The sequence below is a fragment of the Giraffa tippelskirchi genome, chromosome 12, assembly GCF_054371585.1.
Source record: "Giraffa tippelskirchi isolate mGirTip1 chromosome 12, T2T-mGirTip1v1.2.pri, whole genome shotgun sequence".
Taxonomy (NCBI): Eukaryota; Metazoa; Chordata; class Mammalia; order Artiodactyla; family Giraffidae; genus Giraffa; species Giraffa tippelskirchi.
Window position 1 is genome coordinate 124,303,642 of NC_137286.1, and position 21,031 is coordinate 124,324,672.

The following is a 21,031-nucleotide window of genomic DNA, read 5'->3' on the forward strand; positions in this document are numbered from 1 at the left end:
TAAATTATAGATTGGTATTCAAACTTAATTTGCATTATTATGTAATGATCACAGTGATAGCATTAAAAGCTATATCAAAAACATCAAATACTCAAAAATAAAGCAACTAACAAATAATATTCATATTACTCCAAATTGTCAGTTCTCCCTGAAGCAATTTATAGATTTCATCTTAGCCTAATAAAAATCCCATTTTTTGTGAAAATGAAAGCCTTATTTTAACATGTGTACAGAAATACAAAGAACCAATAATATCCAAACAACTTAAAAAAAAAGAACTCATATAAAATATTTGCACTCTTTATTTATTACACCAGGGAGGCCTGAAGTGCTGCAGTCCATGTGGTCACAAAGAGTTGGATGCAAATTAGCAACTGAACAACATATATTGTTCTATGTATCTAATGCAACAATAAATGAAAGAGGGTGGTGTTGTAAACAGGCAAACAGTTAAGTCACCACTGGAACAAAACAACCTCATTCACTTGAACTATTAATTACATGTATGATAATGCGGTGCACAGAAAAATGTATGGTAGTTTCTATGAATGGTGATGAAGCAGTAAAATGAACTTATAGGAAGATTTTTATGATGTTGAACATCTTTTTATATGCTTTTAAATTTTTGGCCTCTTGTATGTTTTCTTTTGAGAGATATATATTCAAGTCCTTTACTTGTTGTATAATCGTAGTTTGGGGGTTGCTTTTTTTTGCTGATGAACTATAGGAGAGTTTTTATATATTTCAGATATTAGTTCCTTAACAGATACATGTTTTGTAATATATCTTCCTATTCCTTGGATTGCTTTTCACTTTTAAGATGTGGTAGCATCTTATGGTTAATGCAAATTAACCATCTTTAAGATGTAACAATTAGATGTAGTTAGCTAGACTACACAAAAAGCCACTATCAAATGAAATTTGCATGAAGTCCTAGAACTTGTATTAGTTTAAATGCATAAGATCCAATTATTTCCAGTTCCAAAGCACATCTAATCCTTAGGTACTATTGAAAAGATACAGATTTACAGGGTTTGGATAACTTCCAATTATTGTTCAAATAAGCAGTAGAAATAGGCACTGGACAATAAATCATAAATCTCCCTGACTCTCTTGTGAAATTTTCTCAACATGTTAACTAACCTAATGAATAATTTTGAATTATGGCTTAAGCTCTGTGACAATGTGGCCCCAAGTTGAGTAGTATTTCTGCTTCACAAACATTCATGATGATGAAAAAGTCATAGAAAATAGCTATGCTTAGGATATGGGGATTTTAGGAACCCAGATCACAATCACAGAAACAATTTTTTTAAAATTAATTTTTTAAGTCCCTTCTGATCCCACAAGGAGAGGTATAACTTCAAAACTCATCCTATAGGTTCATTTTTATGTGGGAAAATTCTGAATTGTTTTAGATAAATAGTAATTAATAGTTAAAGAATTTTTAACAGAAATCACATTTGTAAGGTAAAATGATTCATATAACAAGCTGATATATACTGGCCTGCTTATTCTTTTGAATTTTCTTAACAACTACAGAGAGAATTGAAAGTCCTCATTCAATCCCATTCATACCATGAGTCCTTCATTTCATAGTATACAAAAATTTGTGAGATGGCCCTTCTTATGGATATTACGTCTCACTTTGTCTTCATCTCTATTTCCCCACTGAATTCCAGGCGTTTAGTTAAGGAGAAATTCTAATGTTACTAAAGTGGATAAGAATGAAAGAACTATACTCTCTTTTTAGCAGCTAAAGATAAAGCTATGTTTTGAAATATATGTGGCTTAAATTATAATTAAAGAACAATATTAACGTTTATTTTTGAAGAAAAACAACTGAAAGAGAAAGAAAAACTTTAGAAGGGTGCCTAATGACAAGAATTTTCATGTTTTCACTTAAAGACAAGAGCAGATCAGAGTTAATGACCCCAAACCAAGATCAAACTAGTCTGGGATAAGACTGAATCTGATAATAAAATAAATTGTTGAAAGAAGGTAATTAAGTAAGCAGAAAAAATTCTTAGACTTAGTCTGGAATAAATTGAGCTTAAAAATTTTTTTTGAACTTATTACTTTCAAATAATTCACTAAGTTGAGGCAGAACACTTCTATAAGAATATAAATTGATCATTCTGAAAGAATGATAGTAATGGCAAAGAATAAAATTGATCAGTAACACTTTACTTTTCAAATAAATAGCTTTTGAATCATATTTCTTTTTCTGATTGCAGAGCAGAAAGATACTTTTCTTTGTTTCTTTTTTTGTTTTATTTAATTTTTGTTTGTTTTTGGTGTTAGTGTATCTAATTTCCTAAGGAAAATAAGAATTAGTCATTTGAAACAATAAAAATAACATGGCTTCTACTCACAGAAAGTCCCCAAGTAATCATTCCTGCACAATACTATTTCTTCAAGGAAGCAAGAGTACTGTAATTGATGATTTGAATATGGAATTATTATGTACTAATAACAGTGCATGGCCTATTACCATGTGATATCTCCTGCTGCTTTATAATTAGCTCTGTGCATTGTTTGGACAAGTGGCTGTGTACTTCATGGACTGTTCACCAGACAGAACATAACAGCTCCTTGGGAGCCAATTAGCTGGGCCTGTCAAGGCCAATTTCAGCACTTTTAGTTTGTGGATTATAAGCCAAAAAGCCATAATTGTGACAAACATATAGTCAATGTGCTAAAAAGTAATATCCGCTTTGACAATACAGACTTGTCCCTATTTATGTCTATTCTTTATTATAACAAAGAATCAGTGCTTAGAATTGTCTAGGATTCTTAAATTGCTGGAGTGTTCAGCCAATAATGAGTAATAACTAACAATTCTTATTTTCAGGGTAGATTCTTAATTTTTAATGAAAACAAAAGAGTAAAAGGAAGTGAGGCTTGATAGGTCCTTTTATAAAGGTAATAATAATAGTTGTTAGAATATATTAGAAGAGTCTCTATAAAGATTGAGTTGATCATAAAGCAACAAAAACAAGTCATGTTTTGTAATGTATTTCTATTGTTTTGCTGTTTTTATTTCAGGAATAGGGTGTCACACAACTTCGGGGACATTCTATTTGAATGGCAAGCCTGCATTTTGCACAAGGTTGCATTAGTTGATTCTACTGCAGTGTTTTATATGAAAGATGTATTTTCTCAACCCTTTTCTTTTCTAATAGCAGAGAACTGATCTAAGAATGGTCCCTGTGTCCTTATGTCACAAAAGGAAAGACTATAAACCAGACTTCACTCTATTCTTAATCAGAATTTCTTAATGTGAATTCAGAGGTATGCAGGAAAGTAGCCAGCCTCAAAATTCCTTTATTAAAAAAATTACTGCATTTAAAAGTTCTGTATTAGACAATTTTATGGAATAAAATATTGTCTTAGAATGTTGTCGATGAATGCAAATATGCCAGCAAAGGTAGTGCAAAAGAAGTGCAAAAGAAAGTTCTTAAAGATATGTGTTATATATTTAAAAGAAAATGGGTTAGTCTAAAGTGTTGACTAATATGTGAAGGCCAACTTTATCCCTGAAGTTAGAGATGAGAGCTCTCTGTCCTTGTCAAAAATAAGCCAGGTGCAGACATGACCTGATGTGTTACATATTGACATATAGAATAGTAAAAATGTGGGATTTGTTGCATCACTTAGTTGCTAAGTTATTGAAATTGTGCAAATTACTAACTTTAATATGTATAACCTTATCTTATAGTTGCACGCAAGCAACTTCCTTTTAAGGCTTCCCAGGTAGTGCTAGTGGTAAAGAACCCGCTTGCCAATGCATGTTTGATCCCTGGGTTGGAAGATCCCCTGCAGGAAATGGCAACCTGCTCCAAAATTCTTGCCTGGAATAGTCTAAGGACAGAGGAGTCTGACAGACCCCAGTCCATGGGGCTGCAAAGAGTCAGACACGACTGAGCACACACATAACTTTCTTTTGGGTAGGAATGAAGGAAAAATTCCAATGACTTCACTCTTGCATTTCCTAAACAATATTTTTTTTAAAAAGACAATATAGTAGCATTATATATAGAATACATTTTTAATGCACTAAGGTTGGCGGTAAACAAAATAGAAAAAAAATACAAGTGTGTGTCAGTTCTACAAATTTTATTATGTTGGTAAAATTATTTGGAATTAGGTGAATATAAATTAGTAAAGCTTTCTCATTACTCATTTTACATGGCACAGACATAAACACACACACACAGACTCTAATGCACACGCACAGACAGAAAATTTATAGTTCTTTGTTGCTGCTGCTGCTGCTGCTAAGTCGCTTCAGTCGTGTCCAACTCTATGCGACCCCATAGATGGCAGCCCACCAGGCTCTGCCATCCCTGGGATTCTCCAGGCAAGAATATTGGAGTGGGTTACCATTTCCTTCTCCAGTGCATGAACAGGAAAAGTGAAGTGAAGTCGCTCAGTCATGTCTGACTCTTAGCGACCCCATGGACTACAGCCTACCAGCCTCCTCTGTCCATGGGATTTTCCAGGCAAGAGTACTGGAGTGGGTTGCCATTGCCTTCTCCGATAGTTCTTTGTTAGGGATACAAAATTTGGTATTTATGATTTTATTGGTAAAGTCTGTCAAACACCAGAAAAGGAGACAATATCATTCTCACAGAAACATTCATATATATTTTTGATGCTAACATCAGAACCCAGAGTTGACAATGTCATTATTGGAAAAGAAGATGACACCCCAATATTTCTCATGAACAGACATTCAAAAATTATTATCAAAATATTAACAAATTAAATTTTATGAAATCCAAACACTGCACAGTTTTGTCACCTAGAAAATTTCCTTTGTGCCTCCTTGTTTTACAATGGTCTTCATGCTGGATAATAGTCACTTTCTAATTTCTATCACTACCAATTAGATTTCACTAGTCTTGAAATTCATTTAATAGGATAGTACAGTATGCACTATTTTGCATCTTTTACTCAGCACTGTTTTGTAAGCTCATCTGTGTTGTTGTGTGAACCTGGATTTGTGAACCCTCTAAAGCAGAAAAGCTGTGCCCAGACTTCCAACCTTTAGAACTGTGACACAACAAATTTAGGCTATTTAAAATTCTGTTTGTGGTAATTTGTTATGCAGCATAGAATACCAATATAATAATATGCTTTCATTTTCTAATTAAAGTGTATATAAAATATGACTCTTTAAAATAATCATTTATTGTTATTTTTTTCTTGCCAAAACATTTTTTAGGTAAGATGTTTTGAGTTCCAAGAAATAGAAATGTGATTCATATTGAATCTGACAATGAGGAATTCCATTGCCCCACAGCACTGAAAGTACAGTGGTAGTTTGAAATTTGTGCCCAACGTGATCACTGCAGCTTTATTCGCTCTACTTTCTTAGCCTGAATTCTTCCCCTTATGGTTTTAAATGGCTGCATCAGCAGCCAGCATCCCAAGATTTCTGATTCATCTAAAGTGTTAATTTGACTTTCCATACTGAAGCCACTGATAAACCTCTCCTTTCTTTCACTGAATCAAATTTGCTTGGGTGTTTCCATCCCTATAGCAAAAGAGTAAGGCAGATGGGATGACCGTGATTGTTGACGGCTCACTGGTACCCACTTCTGGAGCTGATGGTCATTTCCCCAGATATATTTATTGCTACCCAATAGCAAAGACTGAAATGGATTTGAGGGTTATACATAACATCCCCTACAAATATTCCCCAACAGTGCAGCATATACTACAGGGTAAAGGCCAAATACTGAGCATACCATTCATGGCCATTCACAATATAACCACTATTTGGCCCTTCCTCATCTTCCTCATATCAATTCCCTTCTCTTATTTCTTCCACATGATTTTCTTCAATTGCTCTCATACTAATTTGCTATACTGAGCACCTGTGTTGTCCTGTGCTGAACAGTACAGGTCCCCAAAGCCTTCTCTAGACACCATTTGCATGTCTGCTACCTGACCACCTCTTAAAAAGATATGAATGGCTTTATTGAAATGCTCATAGTGAATGAATAGATCATATACAGGAAATAATTTTTAAAATGCTTTTCCAAATTTACTTTAAAAATGTCTATATTTTTCTTTTGCATTTACCTTCAAATTTAGATTTTAATATATTTAACATTAGATATTTATTTAAAAACATGATTTAGACCAAGAAATTTTGAGAGGATAATGCCAAGAGATTCCATATATAGTTTCCCATATTATTATTTTTATTCATTGCTATATTTTATTAATTTTGTTTACTATGGTAAAATATAAAATGTACCATCTTAATAGTTTTAAAGTGTATAGTTTAGTACTGTTAATAATATTCACACTATAAAGCAGGTCTCTAGAATTATTTCATCTAGCAGAATTGAAATTCCATAATCAATGAACAACAATTTCCCTCTTCCGTTTTCTTCTATCCCCAGGCTGTGGCAACCACCATCCTACTTTCTGTCTCTATGAGTTTCTGCAATTTAGATAATAGAGGTGGAATAATACAGTATTCATCTTTCTGTGACTGGTTCATTTCAGTTAGCCGAATATCCTCAAGGTCCTCCACATTACTGAAGAGGGCAGGATTTCTTTCTTTCTTTCTTTCTTTTTTTTTTAAGGCTGAATAACATTCCATTGTGTGTGTGTGCATGTGTCACATTATTTTAATCCATTCATCTGTGGATGGATGTTTAGTCTATTTTCATGTCTTGGATTTTGTGAATAAATGCTGCAATGAACATGGGAGTGCACATACCTCTTTGTGATCTTATTTTCAGTTCCTTTGGATAAATATAGAGAAATGGGATTGCTGGACAGTTTTAAGTTTTTGATGAACCTCCATACTGTTTTCCATTGCATATTCAAAACTTCACATTTCCACCAACAGAGTATATACTTGGTTCCAGTTTCTCCACATGCTCACGAATGCTTATTATCCTTTTTATTCCCTAAATAATAGTTTTTATAACAGATTTGAGATACTTTATTGTGCTTGCACCTGTGGTTCACTGATGATAGTGCTGAACATCTTTTTCTATACTTATTTTTCATTGTGTGTCTTCTTTGGAGAAATGACAGAGTCCTTTGCTTATTTTTAATTGAGTTTATTATTATTACTATTATTGTTATTGTTGTTGAGTTGTAAGAGTTAACCTATTCTTATATCTACTGTATATCTTTCCTCTTATATATCTCTTATATACAATTTGAAAATATTTTCTTCCATTTCATAAATTACCTTTCAATCTATTGACTGTTTCTTTAATGCTAAGCATTTTTAAGCTCAATGTATTTCATTTGTCTGTTTTTGCTTCTGTTGCCTGTGCTTTTGGTAAAATTATGGGAGACCAAGGAGATAAGATTCACATTTTTGTAAGGTTTTTCCATTTTGTGCAAAGAAGTATAATATTTCTTTTCTTTTTTTAAAAAAAATTAATTTATGTATTTTTTAACTTTACAATATTGTATTGGTTTTGCCATACATTGACATGAATCCACCAGGGGTGTACATGTGTTCCCCTTCTAGAACCTCCCTCCCACCTCCCTCCCCATCCCATCCCTCCAGGTCATCCCAGTGCACCAGCCCCAAGCACCCTGTATCATGCATCAAAACTGGATTGGCAATTCGTTTCACATATGATAATTTACATGCTTCAGTGGCATTCTCCCATATCATCCCACCCTCACCCTCTCCCTTAGAGTCCATAATACTGTTCTATGCATCTGTGTCTCTTTTGCTGTCTAGCATAGAGGGTTATCTTTACCGACTTAGTATATTCCGTATATATGTGTTAGTTTACTGTATTGGTGTTTTTCTTTCTGGCTTACTTCACTCTGTATAATAGGCTCCAGTTTCATCCACCTCATTAGAACTGATTTGAATGTATTCTTTTTAATGGCTGAATAATATTCCATTGTGTATATGTACCACAGCTTCCTTATCCATTCATCTGCTGATGGGCATCTAAGTTGCTTCCATGTCCTGGCTATTATAAACAGTGCTGCAACGAACATTGGGGTACACGTGTCTCTTTCAGTTCTGGTTTCCTCAGTGTGTATGCCCAGTAGTGGGATTGCTGGATCATATGGCAGTTCTATTTCCAATTTTTTGAGGAATCTCCACACTGTTCTCCATAGTGGCTGTACTAGTTTGCATTCCCACCAACAGTGTAAGAGGATTCCCTTTTCTCCACACGCTCTCCAGCATTTATTGCTTGTAGACTTTTGGATAGCAGCCATTCTGACGGGCGTGAAATGGTACCTCATTGTGGTTTTGATTTGCATTTCTCTGATAATGAGTGATGTTGAGCATCTTTTCATGTGTTTGTTAGCCATCTGTATGTCTTCTTTGGAGAAGTGTCTGTTTAGTTCTTTGGCCTACTTTTTGATTGGGTTGTTTATTTTTCTGGAATTGAGCTGCAGAAGTTGCTTGTATATTTTTGAGATTAATTCTTTGTCTGTTGCTTCGTTTGCTCTTATTTTCTCCCATTCTGAAGGCTGTCTTTTCACCTTGCTTATAGTTTCCTTTGTTGTGCAAAACCTTTAATTTTAATTAGGTCCCATTTGTTTATTTTTGCTTTTATTTCCAATATTCTGGGAGGTGGGTCATAGAGGATCCTGTTGTGCTTTATGTCAGAGAGTGTTTTGCCTATGTTTTCCTCTAGGAGTTTTATAGTTTCTGGTCTTACGTTTAGATCTTTAATCCATTTTGAGTTTATTTTTGTGTATGGTGTTAGAAAGTGTTCTAGTTTCATTCTTTTACAAGTGGTTGACCAGTTTTCCCAGCACCACTTGTTAAAGAGATTGTCTTTTCTCCATTGTATATTCTTGCCTCCTTTGTCGATGATAAGGTGTCCATATGTGCGTGGATTTATCTCTGGGCTTTCTATTTTGTTCCAGTGATCTATATTTCTGTCTTTGTGCCAGTACCATACTGACTTGATGTCTGTGGCTTTGTAGTAGAGCCTGAAGTCAGGCAGGTTGATTCCTCCAGTTCCATTCTTCTTTCTCAAGATTGCTTTGGCTATTCGAGGTTTTTTGTAATTCCATACAAATTGTGAAATTATTTGTTCTAGTTCTCTGAAAAATACCTTTGGTAGCTTGATAGGGATTGCATTGAATCTATAGATTGCTTTGGGTAGTATACTCATTTTCACTATATTGATTCTTCCGATCCATGAACACGGTATATTTCTCCATCTATTTGTGTCCTCTTTGATTTCTGTCACCAGTGTTTTATAGATTTCTCTATACAGGTCTTTTGTTTCTTTAGGTAGATATATTCCTAAGTATTTTATTCTTTTCGTTGCGATGGCGAATGGAATTGTTTCCTTAATTTCTCTCTCTGTTTTCTCGTTGTTAGTGTATAGGAATGCAAGGGATTTCTGTGTGTTAATTTTATATCCTGCAACTTTACTATATTCATTGACTAGCTCTAGTAATTTTCTGATGGAATCTTTAGGGTTTTCTATGTAGAGGATCATGTCATCTGCAAACAGTGAGAGCCTTATTTCTTCTTTTCCAATCTGGATTCCTTTTATTTCTTTTTCTGCTCTGATTGCTGTGGCCCAAACTTCCAAAACTATGTTGAATAGTAGTGGTGAGAGTGGGCACCCTTGTCTTGTTCCTGACTTTAGGGGAAATGCTTTCAGTTTTTCACCATTTAGGATAATGTTTGCCATGGGTTTGTCATATATAGCTCTTATTATGTTGAGGTATGTTCCTTCTATTCCTGTTTTTTGGAGGGTTTTTATCATAAATGGATGTTGAATTTTGTCAAAGGCTGTCTCTGCATCTATTGAAATAATCGTATGGTTTTTATTTTTCAATTTGTTAATGTGGTATATTACATTGATTGATTTGCGGATATTGAAGAATCCTTGCATCCCTGGGATAAAGCCCACTTGGTCATGATGTATGATCTTTTTAATATGTTGTTGGATTCTGTTTGCTAGGATTTTGTTAAGGATTTTTGCATCTATGTTCATCAGTGATATTGGCCTGTAGTTTTCTTTTTTTGTGGCATCTTTGTCAGAATTGGTATTAGGGTGATGGTGGCCTATTTCTTGAAGGTATGTTGTAGGAAACTAAAACACACGTTGAAAATCTAGTGTAATCTAGTGTAACCACAAGAAAAATAAGAATCAAACAATGAAGAAGAGCTGAGAAATCAATTGTATACATATAGTGAAATACAAAACTATTCTTTTTAAAGTTAATACAAAAGGAGACAGGAAAATAAAATATTTTTAAGAGAACATAGTAAAATAATGACACTGAACTTATGTGCTCAGTTGCTCAGTCATGTCTGACTCTTTGCAACCACATGGACTACAAGGAGCTCTCCAGTCTCCTATGTCCATATGATTTTCCAGGCATGAATACTGGAGCAAGTTGCCATTTCCTACTCCAGGGGATCTTCCCAAGCCAGGGATCTAACCTGCGTCTCTTGCATCTCCTGCATTGGCAGGCAGATTCTTTACCACTGGGTTATCTGGGAAGCCATGCTTGAACTTAAATGCATCCAAAATTAAAATGAATATAAATGATACAAATAGCCCAAATAATAAAACAGACTATCAGACTGGATTGAAAGAGAAGCTAATCTACTATATGGTATCTACACTATTTAAATATACAGATGTAGATTAAGTAGTTGAAAATATATCCTGTGCAACACTAATAAAAAGAAAGTCTTAAAATTATATTAATATCAGACAAATTAGAACTTAAAGAATAATACCAAAGATAAAGAGGGACAGTGCATTGTAATAAAAGATCAGTTTATCAAGAAGACACTGTGCTAAAAGTATTAAGTACCCAATTGCAGTCTCAAAACATAGAATAAAACATGGTATATCTGGAAAAAGCCATAGATAAATGCTCACATATCGTTGAATATTTCACCATTATTCTCAGTTTATATTAAAACAATTAGACAACAAAATCAGTAAGCATTTAGAATACTAGCACAAATTATCAATCAATTTAACCTAACTGACATTTTAAAAATTCTATTCAACACTATAGGAATGCACAGCCCATTCAAATCCACATAAGACATACCAAGACAAAACATATTCTAATCAATGAAACAAGTTTCCATGAATTTAAAATAATTTGCCACATGGAGAATATCTATCCTGACCACAGTAAAATTAGAGACTAGATAAAAGTAAAATAGCTGAATACATTTGAAGTGTGTGGAAATTTAATAATACAACTGTGTATAAAAACACATAGATTAAAGGTAAAATGACAGCTGGCAGATGGAATATTTATTATGCAGGACCTGTGGTAAAATTTCAACAGTTTTAATGTAAAGTTAAGTTATACTATCAGCTTTGATAACAAAATTCTGAAAGAAAAATTAGGGATGCTTTTTAAAATTATATGCAATGATAGAATAAGGAATGCTAGACTGAAGAGTCAAGGAAGTTTGAAACATGAACAGAGACACTTCTTGGCTTAGAAATTCTAAGTCAGGCAGTATATTTTAAGTATTTTTATTTTGAGTGACAAATGAAGTGTTTTAATATTGTAAAAGCTGATGCAAAGTACCAGTGAATGATATGCTTTTATTGCCTGTGATCTTTAAAAGTTTGATTATATTGAGCTGTTGTTATACAGCCTTGCAATTTGCTAGTTATTTTATCTATTTAGAAGAATTCCAATATGTCAATTGAACTCTATATGACCAAATATATTAGACCTTGAATTAGTGATATAGTCATTAGTATTTGATATTTATCCAGTTTTATTAACTATATCTTACCTATTTTACTGATCAGGTTTAATTAATTTTACTAGTTTTTTACTTCTGTTTTTGTTTGTGAGCTTTTATGAAAAAATTTGGTGTTAGGGTGTGTTATTTAACCAGGAAGATGTATCAGGAATCCACTGGTAGATTTATGTTTGTGGTACCAGGTCTTCTCTATTTAGGTTTACATTAGAGGGTAAAGTCACTAAGAACTATCACTGACAAAGACATCTGAATAAAACAATAAAAAATGAGATAATTAAAGGTTATTTGATATACAACTCATTGTAGAAAAAATTGGGTTTTCTTCCAGGTTTCTTTTAACACTTTTATAATATTTTTAAAATATCAGCAAGTTGGTTGTCAGATATCTTAGATCTCTGGCTAATGGAAAAATCTCAAAATATTAGGAAAGAGTGCAAATAAAATGTTTCATCCAGTGGAGACAAATGTTGTGATTATTCTCAATACAGAGATGTTATTAACTTTAAATTTTAAATAATTCTTGAGTTATCTATACTCCCTCTTCAATTTGGTTGTTTTGAAAATAGAGATGGGCATATTTTTGATGGTCTTTCTTAAAGGAAATGAGATTATTTCATTGTCTTTACTAGATTTGAAAGATATCTGTCACAGTGACTCTATAACTGTCTCTGTCATACTCACAACTGATACAAAAGTGTTCTGATAGAATCTGAACAGTCAATCAACTAGTATGCGCACCTGACCCACTTCTAGCAACCAGACACCTGACCCATGATTCTTACAAGTACCACTTATGACAGAATGACTTCACTTGGTGCAAGCCTTTTATAGAGCCCTAAAGCTTCCTCAGTGATCAATGCAAAGAAAAAAAAAGAAAACAATAGAATGGGAAAGACTAGAGATCTCTTCAAGAAAATTAGAGATGCCAAGGGAAATTTTCATGCAAAGACGGGCACAATAAAGGACAGAAATGGTATGGACCTAACAGAAGCAGAAGATATCAAGAAGAGGTGGCAGGAATACACAGAAGAACTATACAAAAAAGATCTTCATGACCCAGATAGCCACGAATGGGTGATCAAATCAAGTGGGCCTTAGGAAGCATCACTATGAACAAAGCTAGTGGAAATGATGGAATCCCAGTTGAGCTATTTCAAATCCTAAAAGATGATTCTGTGAAAGTGCTGCACTCAATATGCCAGCAAATTTGGAAAACTCAGCAGTGGCCACAGGACTGGAAAAGGTCAGTTTTCATTCCAATCCCAAGGAAGGGCAATGCCAAAGAATGTTCAAACTGCCGCACAATTGCACTCATTGCACATGCTAGCAAAGTAATGCTCAGAATTCTCCAAGCCAGGCTTCAACAGTACTTGAACTGTGAACTTCCAGATGTTCAAGCTGGATTTAGAAAAGGCAGAGGAATCAGATATCAAATTACCAACATCTGTTGATCATCGAAAAAGCAAGAGCGTTACAGAAAAATATCTACTGCTGTTATATTGATTATGCCAAATCCTTTGACTGTGTGGATCACAACAAACTGTGGAAAATTCTTCAAGAGATGGGAATACCAAACCACCTGACCACCCTCCTGAGAAATCTGTATGTAGGTCAAGAAATAGCAGTTAGAACAGGACATCAAACAACAGGCTGGTCCAAATTGGGAAAGGAGTATGTCAAGGCTACATATTGTCACCCTGCTTATTTAGCTTATATGCAGAGTACATCATGAGAAATGCTTGGCTGTATGAAGCACAAGCTGGAGTCAAGATTGCTTGGAGAAATATCAATAGCCTCAGATATGCAGATGACACCACCTGTATGGTAGAAAGTGAAGAAAAACTAAAGAGCCTCTTGAAGAACGTTAAAAGAGAAGAGTGAAAATGTTGGCTTAAAACTCAACATTCTGAAAGTAAGACCGTGACATCTGGTCCCATCACTTCATGGCAAATAGATGGGGAAACAGTGACTGATTATTTTCTGGGGTTCCAAAATCACTGCATATGGTGACTGCAGCCATGAAATTAAAAGACTCTTGCTCCTTGGAAGAAAAGGTATGACCAACCTGGACAGCATATTAAAAAGCTGAGACATTACTTTGCCAACCAAGTTTCATCTAGTCAAAGCTATGGTTTTTCCAGTAGTCATGTATGGATGTGAGAATTGGACTATAAAGAAAGCTGAGGGCCAAAGAATAGATGCTTTTGAACTGTACTGTTGAGGAAGACTCGTGAGAGTCCCTTGGACTGCAAGGAGATCCAACCAGTCCATCCTAAAGGAAACCAGTCCTGAGTATTCATTGGAAGGACTGATACTGAAGCTGAAACTTCAATACTTTGGCCACCTGATGTGAAGAAGTGACTCATTTGAAAAGACCCTAATGCTGGGAAAGATTGAAAGCAGGATGAGAAGGGGACACCAGAGGATGAGATGGTTGGATGGCATCACCGACTCAATGGACATGAGTTTGAGTAAACTCCTGGAGTTGGTGATGGACAGGGAGGCCTGGCATGCTGTCCATGGTGTCCATGGCATCTCAAAGCATTGGGACACGACTCAGCGACTGAACTGAACTAACAGAACAGACCATGAGCTTCTCATCTATAACTTACTACCAATTGCTCACAGGAAACAACTACAAGAATGCAAGTTCATTGTTTCTCTCTTTGGGCTGCTTGACATCAACAGGCTTCCTAATATACTAGTAATCACTCAGACAACCACAGCTCAAATTTAAAACCTCTCCAGTGGCGTCAGGCGACTAAAACAGGCATGAAAATATGAGGAACGCACGAGTACATGCATACACACAGACACACACATACACCACCAGCCCATTAGAGATGGTACTAAAGAGATGATACACAGAGAACGAGCTGAGATATTCATAGACATTATTTCAAAAGAAAGTGAAAATCGCTCAGTCATGTCCGACATGGACTGTCTAGTCCATGGAATTCTCCAGGCCCGAATACTGCAGTGGGTAGCCTTTCCCTTCTCCAGGGAATCTTCCCAACCCAGGGATCGAACCCAGGTCTCCCACCTTGCAGATGAATTCTTTACAAGCTGAGGCACCAGGGAGGCACAAGAATACTGGAATGGGTAGTCTATCCCTTCTCCAGCAGATCTTCCCAACCCAGGAATTGAACTGGGGTCTCCTGCATTGCAGGCAGACTCTTTACCAGCTGAGCTACCAGGGAAGCCCTCAAAGAGAAAACTAGTAAAATAAAAATTATTTCCTATAAAATTTTGAACTGTATTCTAGGGATATCAGAGGGGAGATGGTCACCTCCTTTGTAGGCTGCAGTGGATTGTCATGAAAGAATCATGGTAATATTAATTACCTTGGAAGAGGAAGTAGCCAATCTGAGCTCGTAATTAGTCTGTTGAGGGAAGTCTTGTACTTGCCAAAAATGAAGTGGATTCACATTGTGAAGCTCGTATGTTTTGTTTTGTCATACATTAAACAATATTCTTAAATTGTATAAACATCTGCAACTTATAATTCTATCTCTAACTAAAAACACATTAAAAGATTCTCTAACCCTAAATTATTGTCCTGAAGAATCTTCCCCATATTTAGTTTATTTTCAAGTAATGTTATAAGGAAATCATAAAAACAATACACATGCACACAAAAGTATTTTAATCAGTTTATACAATTTCAGTATGCTGAACTCTTTCTGCAAAAATCCAGTGCTTTTCTCCTTTTTTTTTACAAAAGCATACCTCAATGAGTATCACAATTTCAAAGTTTTAAAAATAATCTTCAATTTTTTGTTTTAATATTCTAACATATTTTCTGCTTAGTAGGAGAGTACGTCTGTGTATGTCTGAGTATGCACTTACATATGATATGCTTTCCCCAAGAGATGAGGTAAATGAAAGTAAGAATGGTTAAGACTATATAAGATGAATCTTCTAAAGGTAAATTTTAAAATTATTTCTTCATTAAATGTCATGTCATAAAATGAGCCTCACTAAAAGTTCTTGAGTTTACAAAGTGAACGTTTCAGTATAAAATATATAGTTTTATTATATTAGTCAGAAATGCCATTAAGACCTGTACCAAATAAAATAAATGTTGATTCTCTGTATTGGATGAAAATGTATCCCTAAGAAAAATACAGTCACTTAGCTATTAATTACTATGCATTTAGTTTTCTGCATGTGTCTTAGAAATAATAAAACACTAAAATAACAAAAATGTAGCCCCTATTCTGATTAAAGAGTAGTAGAATATTTGGTTTTATTAGGAGAAGAGATAATAAATACTCTGGAAGTCTTACTAAAAAGCAAAAGAATACGAAGCTTGCAAAGAATTAAAATATTTGGAATTAAGAGTGACTTCACCCATACATACAGAAATAACACGTGCAATTTTAGCATTTCATGATCCTAAATGGCTTTTCAAACAATTCTTAGGTCTCCTGCATTGGCAGGCCATCTCTTTACCACTAGCACCACCTGGGAAGCCATCTTTTAAAAGATACATGGAGATTACTATATTCTAGTATCTTGTCACAAAATAATAAGCATAGACTATCGTTAGGATAACTTTCTCAATGAGAACTTTGTATTTTTTTAACCAGAGGTCACTTTATTAAAATTTCAAAATACCTGTTTTGTTTCCTGGAATATTACAGCCATATTTTCCAGTGAAACTATGAATTCCTTGGGAGTAAGCACAGTGCTACTTGCTGCTTATATATCTTTCATCTTGCCAAGTGCTCATTAAATGAATTAAAATAAAAAAAGACTCACTTCTAAGAAGTGTTACATTAAAAAGTGTGAAAAAATGTCACATCTAGAAATCTTAAATTACTTACATCTCCCAGAACATATCATGCAGTTGCACAATGCTTTGTTTGTATCCGTGCTGTTTTCCTTCTTGCAATGTCCTTTAATATCACCTTTTATTCCCATCTTCAGAGTATATCACCTCCAGCGACCAGCCGAATCTGACCGTTCCTTTGAGGTTGTTTCTGACTTGTCCAGGAAGAATGAACTTTTTCTACCTCTTCAAGTACTTTGTACATATTCTGCCTATAATATCGCCACTATAGAAAGGGAAAGTATTAGTTGCTCAGCCGTGTCCAGCTCTTTGTGACCCCGTGGACTGTAGCCCACCAGGCTCCTCTGTCCACAGAGGAGCAAGATACTGGAGTATCTCCTGGCAAGATACTGGAGTGGGTTGCCATTCCCTTCTCCAGGATCTTCCCAACCCAGTGATGCTTAAATGTGATTGTGTGTGTGTATATGTGTGTGTGTGTGTGTGTCTGTGTCTGTGTCTGTGTGTGTGTCTGTGCATGAGAGAGAGAGACATCCATTGAAATAAAATGTACCTGCTTTGACATAAATTATTTTGCATAATGCTGATAAAACACAAATAGAAATGTAAAAGCTGACTTTGTGAATTGACTATTTCAAAGTCCTTCATAGTCTTTCTCTCTTGACTTCATCTAGCATGGATATTGAACAAATGGACTTACTTCTTAGAATACCTTGTAGCTATGGCGTGTCTTTTAGACTAATTCTGGTTAATAAAATTAAAAGTGAAGTCACTCCTAATTTCCAGGAAAGATTATTAAAGGGAGAAGCTTACTGTTAGGACTCCTTCAACCCTTCAATGTTACTGGTGCAACCTTTGCACTTCTACTTTTCAAATGTGGATATAATAACTGAATTGACAGCCATCGTTTCACAGCCATGAGAACAGAAACATGTGTCAGGGGAGTTAAAAAGGAAAACAGGAAGATGAGGTATTAATAAAATCTTTGAGCAGTCAACAGTCCTAAAAAGCTTATTTCTGGACTTAAAACAGAACTAACAAAAGCTTCTATGAGTTAGAAGAATTTGAATAAGGTGTATTTTACTTGCAGCTGAAGGTACAACTTCCTGCTTAATAATATAGTCTATGTTTCAGCAATCTCAACACTGACAAACAAAGAAATAAGAAAGAAATAGTAACAGGATTCTGTGTGATTTTTTTTTCACATTCTCCTAATTTTTGTGAAGATATATGATGAATGTATACAGAGAAAAACTACAGCCACAACAACAATAAAAGAAACGTTTAAAGTGGAGATTTTAAATGGGTTTAGAATTTGAGGATATCTACTATAGATTTTGAAGAGTCACTTGTCAAAAAATGTAAGATTAATTATATGGAAGGGCTTCCCTGGTGGCTCAGATGGTAAAGAATCCACCTGCAGTGCGGGATACCAGGGTTTGATGCATGGGTTGGGAAGATATCCAGAAGGGAATGGCAACCCATTCCAGTATTCTTGCCTGGAGAATTCCGTGGACAAAGGAACCTGGCAGGCTACAGTCCATGGGGTCGCAAAGAGTTGGACATGACTGAGTGACTTTCAATTCTCTTCACTTCACTTCAGTTATATGGGAAATGTATGTAGATTAAGTTATTCGCAAATCAATCATCTAGTTATTATGCATTTATGACAAAATAAAAAAAAATGCACCAGACAATTTAAACAAGAGGAGAGGCTTTATTTAAGACTCTTGCAGTAAGAAAGAGGGATTGAACTCAACTCCAATGAAACAGAAAGGAATATAATTTTTATGTACTGGTGTCAACTAGTGTAAATATACCAGGGAATGTTAGGGGTGAGGTTGGTCAGTGCAATTAGGTCATGTGTGTTTGCTAATTATCATAGAAACCAAGAGATTAGAACACTATTTTTCCCAGTTATTACACTGTGAAGTTTCATTTTTAGGCTTTTGTTTTATATCATATACTTGATGCAAATACCCATATTGTTTAGGAAAATATAGACCATGTAAGTATTGCATCTCTGAAAAAGGGAAAGAAGTATAAGTTTGTACAAGATTGAGGACCAAAGAAGAGAATTCAAACACTAAACGATGTTGATGCTAATTACAATAAAATTAAACTTTATGTGCTTCCCCTCCTATGGTAAATTTTTCAATTGTTTCACCCTTGCATAGCCAAGCTTTGAAATAGTTCCATTCCACCTCAAGTCCTACAACATTAGGCTGAAATCATCTGAATTTCTGTCAGAGTTGGCAGTTAGGCCTCTGGAACCAAATGACATGTAGATTCTCCAGATGTCCCATCTTCTGTGTGTTACATTAGTCTTGAAGGTGGTGACAATTTTACACTAAAGTGATCTCACTGCATTAATGCTTTTGACCCTGGTAACCATGGTTTATTATTTTGCTCAATTTGTTTGAAGTCAAAGAGATAGTAGAGATCTTTCAGTTGCCAGGAATACAATCCAACTACTCATGGCAAAATATTTAGAATTTATTTAATGTTGGTGATAAATTATAAAGTTTATAAATCAGGCTCACAGGATTTTAATATGTGCCCAGGCACTTCATAGCTGAGTAAATGTGGATGACTACTTTAAACTTTCTGTGCATCTGTTTGCTCTTTTGCAAATAGAAAAAAATAAATAACACATGCCTTTTCAAGATATCAAGATGCCATGAATATTCAATGAACTTGAGACATAATATATGCTAGTATTGTCAGTATGATTTTTACAAATCCAGTATCCACTGACTGAACAACAACACCCAATGGACTAAGAACCCATCCTAGTGAGTAGGCAAGGGTATAATTCCCAAAGACAGTCTGTCCTATTTTTCTTTTTTTTTTTCTTTCCCCAAGCAAAGAACATATAACCCAGTGAATGCTGCTTCACAAGTTTCTTATCATAAAGGGTGGAATCATGCTGAAACAGCAGCTATTTGGAGTCTGACCTGAATTAGAAGGCTTAGCAAAAAACATACAAGATATTCCCCTCTCCAGGAATCTCATTATTTTGAAGACTGCATGAGTAGAGAAATGTTGTTTTTTTTATATATATATGATATACAGGAATGATGGGATAAAAATTAGAGTAAATAAAAAGTACATAACCTTTATCTATATCTGTCTTCTGAATTTTACATGACACTCCCTCGGGGTCAAAAGGTATGATATATTAACTGAATACCTTATAGAATCCCTAATATAGTTAATTTTAAAGGTTACTCCTTTTCTAAAAATTATCATGCAAAATGATTGGCTCATATCCTCTTCTCTGCATTTCCTCAGTGTCTAGCTCCTTATCCTCCTGTTCATAACAGCTATCTAGCTATTATTCTCACTAATTTGTGTATACAATTTTACACGTTATAGCACTGAGATATTGCAAACAATGACAGCCTGTACCTTAAAGAATTCACTTGAGAAACTTTCCCCTAGAAGGTTTTAAGTAAATAGTAAGGCAAATGCAATGAAGAGGAAAAATCTTCTCCTGCATGGAATGCTACATTGGCAGCCTCTGTGTTCTAGATTTGCTTTATGTTAGTGTTTATTTGGGCTTCTCTGGTGGCTCAGAGGGTAAAGAATCCACCTGTAATGCGGGAAACCTGGGTTCGGAAGATCCCCCTGGAGAAGAGCATAGAAACTCACTCCAGTATTCTTGCCTGGAAAATCCCCATGGACAGAGGAGCATGGCAGGCTATACAGTCCATGGGGTCACAAAGAGTCAGACATGACTGAGAGACTAAGCACAGAACAGTATTTATTTATCATTAAATAAATTAAATTAAATTTATGTATTTAAATAAATAAATTAAAAAACATTAAATAGGAAACTAAGTTTCCTCAAATGGTACAACTATTATAGATAACATATAATTGCCAAAACAGTGAATGTATCTTCTAAACTTAGTACTATGACATAATTGAAAATATCAGTATATTGATTTGTCCTGATTGTGTGATCTCTTTCCTATTATTTTGGTATTTCCACATGCAAAATACAGACAAATAAACTTTTAAGAGATACATAACAACACACATAAATCAAACCTGCTTAATTTTGTGTTTAATTTTATTAATTTGATTTTTGATTGATTAAAAAGTAGTATTTTAAAAACTGTGTAACCTATTTGTTTTGGAATGGTAAACCTGAAATTCCTGTAAGTCCTATGTGTCTTCATTCAAATCCATGGTTATTTTTGATTTTTCATATGTAATAAACTTTTATTTTAAATTTGTTTTAGATTTATAAGCAAATTGAAATAATATTATAGAGAGTTCTTAAATATATCCATGGTCAGATGTCCCTGTTATTATTATGGTGCATTTATCACATGCAAGTAAAACAATGAACCAATATTGACATGTTACTGTTATCTAACTTCAGACTTTATTTGAATTTCCTTTAGGGCTTCTTTTGGTAAAGAATCTGCCTGCAATGCAGGAGACCCCAGTTTGACTCCTGGGTCAGGAAGCTCTGCTGGAGAAGGGATAGGCTACCC

The 21,031-nt window shown here is 34.7% G+C and overlaps 1 long non-coding RNA gene across 1 annotated transcript in view; it reads left to right on the forward strand.

The window, feature by feature from the left end:
• LOC145529440 (uncharacterized) overlaps nucleotides 1-21,031 on the forward strand; it is a 72,567-nt gene that overhangs the window by 38,885 nt on the left and 12,651 nt on the right. The gene's annotated exons all lie outside the window — the stretch shown is intronic.